Here is an 11,579-nt window from a genome sequence, read left to right as displayed (position 1 = left end):
TTTGGGTGAACTCTGGGAGTTGGTGATGGACAGGGAGGCCTGGTGTGTTGCGATTCATGGGGTCGCAAAGGGTCGGACACAACTGAGCAACTGAACTGAACTGAACTGAACCTATCACTTTGTCTCTCATGGAATTCTTTCTGCAATGAGACATCAAGAACCTGAGCTTCATTAGGTCCTGAAACTAGATACTGTGAGTTTTGGCTGGGTTTGAGTCCCAGCATGTGGGTTCAAGTCCCAATCTGTAGTAAATGGTTTCTTTGTTGCCTGGAGAATTCCATGGACAAAGGAGCCTGAAGGGCTACAGTTCATGGGGTTGCCAAGGGTTGGACAAGACTGAGTGACCAACACAACAACAACAACAAAGTCAGACATGACTGAGCAACTAATGCTTTCATTTTTACTCGGCCTCAGAACTGTCAGGGCCCTGGTGGGTGTCACTTTAGCTTGCTGATGTGTTACAGTGAGAGTATACTGAGGCTCAGGCTTCCCGAATGGCTCACAGGAGATGTGGGTTCAATTCCTGGGTTGGGAAGTTGCCCTGGAGGAGGAAATGGCAACCCACTCTAGTATTCTCTTTTTTTTTTTTTTTTTTTGGATGCACCAGGTCTTTGTCTCTGAATGTGGGATCTTGTGGCTTATGAGATTTAGTTCCCTGACCAGGGATCGAACCCAGGCCTCCTACATTGGGAGTGCAGAGTCATAGCCACTCAACCACCAGGGAAGTCTGCAGTCCAATATTCTTGCTTTTCTTGCTCAACTGCTTTTCCTTTGTTTCTGCATTTTCTTAATCATTAATCAAGTCAGTTCTTTGGAATTCTGCATTCAGATGGATATATCTTTCCTTTTTTCCTTTGCCTTTCACTTAACTTCTTTTCTCAGCTATTTGTAGGGCCTTCTCATACAATCCATTTTGCCTTTATGCATTTCTTTTTTCATGGGGTGGTTTTGATCACCACCTCCTGTACAATGTCACGAACCTCCCTTCATAGTTCTTCAGGCACTCTGTCTATCAGACCTAATCCCTTGAATCTATTTGTCACTTCCACTGTATAATCATAAGGGATTTGATTTAGGTCATACCTGAATGGTCTCGTGGTTTTCCCTACTTTCTTCAATTTAAGCCTGAATTTGGCAATAAGGAATTCATGATCTGAGCCACAGTCAGCTCCTGGTCTTGTTTTTGCTGACTGCATAGAGCTTCTCCATCTTTGGCTGCAAAGAATATAATCAATCTGATTATAAAATCACTGCAGATGGTGACTGTAGCCATGAAATTAAAAGATGCTTGCTTCTTGGAAGAAAAGTTATGACAAACCTAAATGGCATATTAAAAAGCAGAGACATTACTTTGCCAACAAAAGTCCATATAGTCAAAACTATAGTTTTTTTAGTAGTCATGTGTGGATGTGAGAGCTGGACCATAAAGAAGGCTGAGCACTGAAGACTTGATGCTTTTGAATTGTGGTGTTGGAAAAGACTCTTGAGAGTCCCTTGGACTGCAAGGAGATCCAACCAGTCAATCCTAAAGGAACTCAATCCTGAGTATTCATTGGAAACACTGATGCTGAAGCTGAAGCTCCAAAATTTGACTACCTGATGCAAAGAACTGACTCATTAGAAAAGACCCTGATGCTGGGAAAGTTTAAAGGCAGGAGGAAAAGGGGACATAGAGGATGCGATGGTTGGATGGCATCATGAACTTGATGGACATGAGTTTGAGCAAGCTCTGGGAGTTGGTGATAGACAGGCAAGCCTGGTGTGCTGCAGTCCATGGGGTTGCAAAGATTCGGACTGAGCGAGTGAACTGAACTGAACTAGATATGAGGAGATGCAAGGATTGAGATCATAAAATCTGTTCCTAAAAACATCCAACTACCTAAAGACCTGTCCCACAAGATTTCCTGGAGCACAGAGTGCCTCACTCCTCCCTGAGCTCCCACAGAGGTTGTTGAAGGTCAACAGTTATAGCTGCATGGGGTTATATCTCCACAGAGGCAGATGGCAAATGCCATTGTTGTTCAGTCATTGGCAATGCTCTTGGTAAGTGCCAATTTGTAGTTGATAGTAGCATGCAGGATCTTGCATTCCGACCAGGGATTGAACCCATATCCCCTTCACTGAAAGATGAACTCTTTTTTTTTTTAATGAATTAATTTATTTTAATTGGAGGCTAATTACTTTACAATATTGTAGTGTTTTTTTTGCCATATATTCACATAAATCAGCCACAGGTGTACATATGTCACCCATCCTGAACCCCTCTCCCACCTCCCTCCCCATCCCATCCCTCAGCGTCATCCCAGTGCACTGGCCCTGAGCGCCCTGTCTCATGCATTGAACCTGGACTGGCGATCTATTTCACATATGGTAATATACGTGTTTCAATGCTATTCTCTCAAATCATCCCACCCTCACCTTCTCCCACAGAGTCCTAAAGTCTATTGTTTATATCTGTGTCTCTTTTGCTGTCTTGCATATATGGTCATCATTACCATCTTGAAAGATGAATTCTAAAGATTCTTAACCACTAGGCAAGACTACCAGGGAAGTCCCTATTTCTATGAATTTTAATATCTTTTTGTTTTTAAGTAAATCTTAAGTTTGGTTTTCTTATTATAAAAGTATTACGTTTTTAGTAGGTCAAAGAAGACAAAATCTCCTATAGCTCTGGTACAATTTCTTTTCTCTGTGAATGTTTCATCTTACTTTTTTGTTTGTATGTTTTGCATATTGACCTTCGTTTTTGACTTATCTATTTTTTAGATGTTTATTATTCTATCAGCGAATTCCCACAAATTGACCTTTAAATTTATTGTTCCAAAACAATTCATGCTCATAAAAATAAAAACAATAACTGAATAAGGTAAGAAGTTAAAGACTTCCTTCCCTCCAAAGCCCTGTTTCCAATCTCAAGGGGTAACCCTTGTTAACAACAGGATGCATATTTTTCCAGACGGTTGTTTTTTTCAGATTTTAATTATTTTTTTAAAAAGTTGAAGCTTTTATTGTTGAAAGTACAATACATATCCTCCACCTTCTCATCTAGTTCCTAAAATTCTACAATACTATTAACATAGTGCCTTACTTGCTTTTTTCACATATCTATTCAAACAGTTATGTCAATATCCATTCATTAATCCATTTTTTTAATTTTATTTTAAAATAAACCTGTGGCGGATTCATGTTGTTATATGGCAAAACCAACACAATATTGTAAAGTTAAAAAATAAAATAAAATAAAAATTAAAAAAATAAAATAAGTTGCAGAGATCAGTATACATCATACCTAAACACTTCACCATTAACTTACATTTAGGACTTCCCTGATGGTCCAGTGGTTAAGACTCTGCCTGCCAATTCAGGGGACATGGGATCCATCCCTGGTCTGGGAAGATTCCAAATGCCACAGGACAACTAAGCCCAGGCACCACGACTCCTGAAGCCTGAGCCCTAGAGCCAATACTCCACAAGAGAAACCACTGCAGTTAGAAGTCCGTGCACTGCAACTAGAGAAAACCTGCATTCAGCAATGAAGATCCACCACCTGGGAAGTCCGGATGAAGCCTCAGCAGAGCCTAAAATAAATTTTTAAAAATATGGCTTAGGCTGAAATGGCTTCTCTTATGTCAAGAAAGCCATTCCTGTGTCAGTTGCAAATCGGCGCTTTCCAATAGCATTTGCAGAGACTGAACCCTGTGCTGTTGCAGCTCTTGACCTTTGACATGCTCTGAAGGGAGTTCAGAGTGGAGAGTGAGGCATTCTGTGCTCCAGGCAAACTGGTGGAATAGGTTTTTAGATAGTCAGATATTTTCAGGAGCTGATTTCATATCTAAGTCTTTCATCTCCTCTTATCTAGAAAAGCACTAAATCCTTTCATGGTGACATCCGATCCTTGTGATTGCAGAAAACCTTTTATAAAAGAAGGGCTTGATTACATTGAACTCCCTCTTCACCAAAATCATATATATTGACCTCCCCCCACTACCTCTTTGGAACAAGCTTTACTCGTAACTCTCATGTTGTGCATCTTTTTTAGTCAACACTTTGTTCTCTTTCTCTGGGGACTCCCTAACATATCTGCTTACAGTAATGATAATAACAAAGCTAGTAATAATAACTTATTGTTGTTTAGCTGTTAAGTTGTGTCCGACTCTTTTGCAACTCCATGGACTATGTAGCCTACCAGGCTCCTCTGTCCATGAGATTTCCCAGGCAAGAATATTGGAGTGGCTTGCCATTTCCTTTTCCGGGGGATCTTCCCAATCCAGGGATTGAACCCATGTCTCCTGCGTTGGGAGGCAGATTCTTTACCACTGAGTTACCAGGGAAGCCCCAGTATAATAAAATTATAACAAAATACTGATAATTATTATTATAGTGAATAGTGAAGTCTCTCAGTCGTGTCTGACTCTTTGAGACCCCATGGACAGAAACCAACCAATCTCCTCCATCCATGGGATTTTCCAGGCAAGAATACTGGAGTGGGTTGCCATTTCCTTCTCCAGGGGATCTTCCCAACCCAGGGATCAAACCCGGGTCTCCCGCATTTTAGGCAGACGCTTTACCATCTGAGCCACCAGGGAAGGTCAATTACTATTATAACAATAAAGTAGTATTTCCTATATGTCTGACTATAACCTTGACACTGTTTTAAGTACCTTAAAAATATTAACTAGTTTAACCTTATAGAGTAAGAACAACTGAAATCTTCAATTTGGAAATTATGAAACCAAGCAGGATACAAATCCTTTCTATGTCCCCTGTTTCTTTTGTTGTGGTTCTTAGGAAAAAAGGTTTAGGCCTCCTAGACCTTCTCCGAGTACTAAAGGGCAGATTCAAACAGGAGTTACTAAGCAGGAAAGTGAGGGAATGCAGGAACAGAGGAGGAGCAGTCCAAAAAGAATGGTGAAGCCTTGGTGTAGGTCTGGTTTCCTCCTGAAGGGATATACATAATAATATCTTTGAGCTCTTCTGAAGAACTAAAGCCTCCACTTAGGTGGAGGATGGTAACTTTAGGTTGAGCACAAGATCCCTGGAGCCACAGCCCTGTTACCACCATCCAATCAGAAATAAATCACCCAGGAGCCCTAACTTCAAATTGTACCTATGAACACTTCTCCCCCAAAACCAAGAGTTTGAGGTTTTTGTTGCTTGACCCTGCAGCAAACCTTTCTCTACTCCAAACTCCCAATGTTTCAGTTCCTTTGGCCTCACTCTGCATGGAGCTTGCCTTGGGCAACAGAAAGAACCCCTGGATGATATTGAAATGAGGTCTGTGTGTGTGTGTATATGCGAAGACACAATCTTTAAAAGAATGACATAACTGTTGAGGATGTTGTAGCCATGCATTCCAGGAAACAAACTCACTCAGAAGGACAATGCAGATCAGTTCAGTTCAGTCTCTCAGTTGTGTCCGACTCTTTGCGACCCCATGAATTGCAGCACGCCAGGCCTCCCTGTCCATCACCAACTCCTGGAGTTCACCCAAACTCATGTGCATCGAGTCGGTGATGCCATCCAGCCATCTCATCCTCTGTCGTCCCTTCTCCTCCTGCCCCCAGTCCCTTCCAGCATCAGAGTCTTTTCCAATGAGTCAACTCTTCACATGGGGTGGCCAAAGTACTGGAGTTTCAACTTTAGCATCAGTCCTTCCAAAGAACACCCAGGACTGTTCTCCTTTAGAATGGACTGGTTGGATCTCCCTGCTGTCCAAGGGACTCTCAACAGTCTTCTCCAACACCACAGTTCAAAAGCATCAATTTTTCAGCACTCAGCTTTCTTCACAGTCCAACTCTCACATCCATACATGACCACTGGAAAAACCATAGCCTTGACTAGACAGACCTTTGTTGGCAAAGTAATGTCTCTGCTTTTGAATATGCTATCTAGGTTGGTCATAACGTTCCTTCCAAGGAGTAAGCGTCTTTTAATTTCATGGCTGCACTCACCATCTGCAGTGATTTCAAAAAAGAAAGTCTGACACAGTTTCCAGTAGTGGAATGCAGTTTACTACACCGGTGGGCCCAAGGCAGAGTCTGCTCTTAGCCAAGGACCCTGACCAGTTTTTGTGAAAACGTTATATACCCTAAGTGTACTTGCTCAAACCCACTTCCCCAAATTCCTTGAAACTAGTCTGGACAAGGTAAAAGAGAGATAGGATCAAATGATTCCTGTGTCACAAGACTAGATAAACAGTGGATATTTATCAATAGACCTATGGTCATATCCAGATAAATATAATGGAGTTTACCACTTTGTTCTGTTACAGAAATAATTAGTATATTCTTTTAGGCAACAGAGAGTCCAAGTACAAGTCCTGAGGCTCTTTTATCCAGGGGGTCTGGTTTTCCATTGGTATGCCACTTCTATAGGCACCGGGCACAAAGTTCAGAGTCCACTGGGAGGGTGACCATGCGTTTAGCCTGATGTTCGCAGCCTGGCCTAAGATGGAGTTTCTGTTTCCTGTCTGTTTCCTCCTTCATTCCCCGCTCTTGATGCTCTTAACTCATATTATGAGCATCATTCATAGGGATATGTTGTACCCTGGCTCTCCGACCCCCAGTTTGGGAGAATGACATCAACCTTCGGGTTACAAAGTTCATAATACATTGTAAAATTCAGGGTCCACAAAGCAGAACTATCAAGGCAACTATAACAATGGTAAATATAGTTTTCCATCAATCACCCTTCACGCAAGATAGGACCGAAGTCCAGAAAGGAATGTTTTCATTTGACATTGCTTTTACCTGGTTTTTCATGTCATCTAATGCAGTTGATGCATTGCCAGATAAGGCAGGAATGCATACACTGCATTCAACCTTAATTATAGCACAGGTCCCTCCTTGAGCAGCCAGCTGTGAGTATGGCCAAAGCCATTCTATGTTGAATTACCACTTTTCTCATTTGGATTTGCTCTTCATTTAAGGCTTGGATGGCTTTTGTTCTATCTAGGAGGGCCTGTTTTGTGAAATTAGTCAAGGCCTCTACTTTAATCATAATATCTGTGGTCCCTATAGAGGATACGAATAAGGCAGCAATATACTCATACCATTGAAACACAGATCTTGTCCGCCTAGCATGTAAATAAGGTAGATTTACTGGGGCTTGTGTTAGGTTAGGCTTTTGTTACATTGGCATTTATATCAAATGTAACCTTATGACCCGAGTCTATTGACTATAGATCTAGCTTACACCAAGAGAGCAAGGAGAGGTTATGATTGACAAGAGAGAGGAAAGTCTCTTTTTGTCCTCCCAGAAAAGAGCAAAGTGGTTTAAAATCTCCTTGGCAGAGCGGTGACACCCACCAAGGAAGTCCATCCATCACTGACAGCGGCATAGCCCCACATACCCAGCAGTTGGAAGTGTTGTGGAAGTCTGCATAGGAATGTGCTCAAGAGATGAAAACATTGTCTTGAGTTGAAATGGAAGTTAAATTCAAACTCACTTTAATGAGTTGATGAGGCCAAACAGCAGGAGTTGATTGTGCGGCTTCATCCTGAAGGGGCTCGTCTGGGATCTTCTTTTCTTTCTTCTTCTTAAGGATGACCCTAGTCTCTCGAGGGTCAGTGGGGTCCCTCTGCATAGTCCACTCAGCGTTTTCTGGATCTGCGTGGTATGCTCTCTTCACCCTCGTATGATGGATCCAAGGGACAATACCTGCAACTTTAACTGCAGTAGGGGTAGTTAGAATAACAGTATAAGGACCCTTCCACCGAGGGGCTAGTGAATCATGTCTCCAATCTTTGACCCACACTTGGTCACCAGGCGTAAACTCATGAATCTGTTCCCCCAAGGGGTATGGCACTCTTTCTTGTACAAACTTAGTTACCTGACTAATTACCTTACCTAAATGCTCTGGGAGTTGGTGATGGACAGGGAGGCCTGGCGTGCTGTGATTCTTGGGGTTGCAAAGAGTCGGACACGACTGAGCGACTGAACTGAACTGAACTGCTCCATCTGCTGTGAAATCCCATCCCCCCTTACCTGAGGCAAATTGGTTGTTTTATTATGGGAGGGGGTCTCCCATATACAATTTCATATGGAGAGTAGCCATGGGACCATGGGGTCACCCTGAGTCTGAGTAGAGCTATCAGAAGCAAGTCCACCCAGGAGCAGTCAGTCTCTATGATCCACTTGGAGAGTGTCTCTTTAAATGTCCGGTTGGTCCATTCCACCATCCCAGAACTCTAGGATCTCTATGCAATGTGTAGTTTCCATTTGATGTTTAAAGTTTTACTTACTTATTGTACTAAATTAGCTATGAAAGCCAGGCCATTGTCTGATCCAATGCTGGTAGGAAATCCAAATCTGGGGACTATCTCCCTAAGCAAGCACCGGGCTACTTCTGATGCTCTTTCAGTCCAGATAGGAAAAGTTTCTACCCATCCCAAGAATGTAAATACCATGACCAGCAGGTAACGGTAGTGTTGGCAAGGTTTCATTTCAGTGAAGTCTACTTCCAGGTGTTCAAAGAGCAGCGTGCCTTTTAGTTGAATCTCTGGAGGTTTCTGTCTGTGCCAAGAGGCATCATTGGCCTGTAAGCAGGCAGTGCAGTTCTGAGATTCTGTTCTGCATAGGGAAGAGAGGCGGGGAACCAAAAAATATTTTCGAATTAGCTCTTCCAGTTTATCATGGTGTAGGTGGGTCGCTTGGTGTGTTTGGCTTACCAGAGTGCGTGCCAGCCCCTCTGGTACCAATAATTTGCCACTTGGCAATTCTCACCATCCCTTTTCAGTCTTAATAGACCCTTCCGCTTTGGCTAGTTGGTTTTGGGCTTCAGTGTATTTTGGAGAGTCCAATGCTAGCTCAGGCAGTTCCGCCAATACGAGCACTTTAATAGGGGCCTCACTTGCTATCCCCATGCCCTAAGCTGCTTGTTTAGCAGTCTTATCTGCCAATATATTTCCCCGAACCTGGGGGGTATCCTCTTTTTGATGTCCTTGGCAGTGTATGACTGCAACCTTTTCTGGTTCCCAGACAGCATCTAATAGGGTCAGAATTTCTTCCTTGTTTTTGATATCTTTTCCACCAGCTGTCAAGAAGCCTCTCTCCTTATACAGAGCCCGTGTATATGTAGTGTGGCAAAAGCATACCTGGAGTCGGTGAAAATATTTACTCTCTTGCTTTTTGACAGCTGGAGTGCTCGAATCAAGGCCCATAACTCAGCTCGTTGAGCAGACCAGTGTTGTGGCAAGGAGCCAGCCTCGATGATAGTCTTTTCTGTGACTATAGTGTAACCCGACAGCCACTGTCCTTGTTTTATCAGGCTAGTGCCATGAGTATATAGGACCCAATCAGGGTCTGGAATCGGTTGCTCTCGGAGGTTGGGTCTGCTAGCATTGGTGTCTTCCAAGACTTCCCCACAGTCATGAGGGTCCACCCTCTCCAACTGGAAGGAGTGTGGCTGGGTTTAAAGTCTGGCAAGGCTCAATACTGGAGGTTAGGGTTTTCATGTAACAGCCCTTGATATTGAATAATCTGGGAGTTTGATAGCCATTTGTGGGGATCTCCTTGTAAGAGTGAGTTGACCTCATGTGGGACTCTTACAACCAGATCTTGGCCTAAAGTCAGTTTAGTAGCTTCTCGTACTAGTAGGGCAACTGCGGCAATTGCTTGCCAGCATCCAGGCCACCTGGTGGTGAAATTGCCAAGCCGGCTTGAGAGACGGGCTACAGGTCTGTCCCGCATTCTCAGAGTCTGAGTTAACACTCCATTGCTGTTTTGTCCTTTTCAGTTACATACTGAGTACATGGCTTGGCAAGGTCTGGCAGCCCTAAAGTGGGGGCTGATATAACTGTCAAACCTTAGTTCATCAAAGGCTTTTTGTTGTTTTTCAGTCCAATTTAGTGGATTTTCTTCAGGCCCTGTCAGGCATTCATATAAAGGCTGGGACATTTGGAAATATCCTGGAATCCAAATTCTACAAAACCCAGTAGTTCCCAAAAACTCCTGGACCTGCTGATGAGTCTTAGGTGTTGGGATTCTCAGGATCACCTCTTTTCTGGACTGGTCTAATAACCTTGTGCCCTTCTTCAAAACAAACCCCAGATACCTTACCTCCTCCTTGCAGATCTGTGCCTTCTTCTTTGACACCCAGTAACCTGCTTCCATCAGCAGTTGGAGCAGTGCTTTCATCCCTTCCCAGCATTTTTCCTTGGTCTCGGCAGCCAATAGCAGGTCATCCATGTATTGTAGGAGCCAACATCCATACTCTTCTGAATGGAATGAGTCCAGGTCAGAAGCCAAGGCTTCCTCCAAAATGGTTGGGGAGTTCTTAAACCCTTGTGGGAGACAAGTCCAGGTGAGCTGTTGCTTGGTGCCCCCGACTGGACCTTCCCGTTCAAAGGCAAAGATGGGTTGTGACGCTGGGGCGAGGCGTATACAGAAGAAGGCGTCCTTGAGATCCAGGCAAGTATAAACTTTAGTTCTCTGTGGGAGGAGACTAAGTAAGGTATAGGGGTTTGGAACAGTGGGGTGTAAAGTCACAGTAGCCTGGTTGACTAGCCTGAGATCCTGTACAGGCCTATAGTCCTGTCCTCCTTCCTTTTTGACTGGCAGGATGGGCGTATTCCAAGCTGACTGGCACTCTACTAGAATGCCCGCTTGTTTCAATCTATTGATGTGGGGTAATATGCCAACCCAGGCCTCTATCAATAGCAGGTATTGGCATTTTCTTATCGGAATGGCACCTGGCTTGAGTTCTATTATCACTGAGGCTTGATGTTTAACCAGCCCCGGGGGGGTTGTCTTCCACCCAGACCTCGGGGAATAATTGAGTTAGCTCTCTTTCAAATTCTTCCGGCCCACCTGGTTTTTCCTTCAGAGGCTCATGCAACTCATCTTGCTGGGGGCGGGAGGGGGTGGGGGTGGGGGGATGGGGGCTATATATAGAGAGAGCAAATAAGTCATAATGCCCACCCAGAAGGTGGGCCTCTCCTCAGTACTGAAAAGAGATGTCAGTAATTACATGACATCATCCCATGTTGGTCGATGGGTGCGAAAGATGGTTTCCATCAATCTAGTCATACCTCGTGGCTCTTCTGAGGAAGGAGGGGTATGCTTTTGCCAATTTAGTATGTCAGTTGATGAGAAAGGCTGGTAGTAATAAGCTACAGGAGCTTGATGGTAATTACCATCCTCCCCTTGCACCGGAGGTTGTTGGACTTCTCTAAGAAGCATCTGTAGTGGTGCCTTTCCTTCCAGCTCTCTGGCAGAGTGCAGTCTCTGCTTAATTCTAGTGTCTCCCTCCCCTTGTACGGTAGTACTTACTGGGAGCGGAGGCTAGAGCTTGGGGCGCATGACATCAGCAGTGGTTGAATCCGGTGGGTTGTAGCCTGTTGCCCCTTCAACTAAGGTCAGAGCTTGCCAGAATGGCGGCTCTACAACCTGTGGGGCTGTCGGGAGGACTGGTGAAAGTGGAGGCTCTGGGAGGCTTACTGGCCTCTGGCCAATTCCCTGTGGGGAAGCTCTCGGCACCTCAGGAGCGTTGGTTGGTGGGATCATCATCCAGTACAGTGGTGGGGCAAGTTCTTCCCCTCTGGATCCTGGAAGATTTCCTTCTTGTTGATGTTTTAGGT

The 11,579-nt window shown here is 44.1% G+C and overlaps 1 long non-coding RNA gene across 1 annotated transcript; it reads right to left on the bottom strand.

Moving 5' to 3' along the window:
- Window positions 1-7,539: 7,539 nt before the first annotated feature.
- Window positions 7,540-10,775, bottom strand: LOC123333075. Its single transcript, XR_006550247.1, has 3 exons — window positions 10,060-10,775; window positions 8,406-8,571; window positions 7,540-7,671 (listed from the first exon to the last, which is right to left on the bottom strand). It is a non-coding gene; the product is annotated as an uncharacterized LOC123333075 (long non-coding RNA).
- Window positions 10,776-11,579: the final 804 nt, after the last annotated feature.

Source organism: Bubalus bubalis, chromosome 4, assembly GCF_019923935.1.
Source record: "Bubalus bubalis isolate 160015118507 breed Murrah chromosome 4, NDDB_SH_1, whole genome shotgun sequence".
Classification (NCBI taxonomy): domain Eukaryota; kingdom Metazoa; phylum Chordata; class Mammalia; order Artiodactyla; family Bovidae; genus Bubalus; species Bubalus bubalis.
This window is presented reverse-complemented; position numbering and strand designations above follow the sequence as displayed.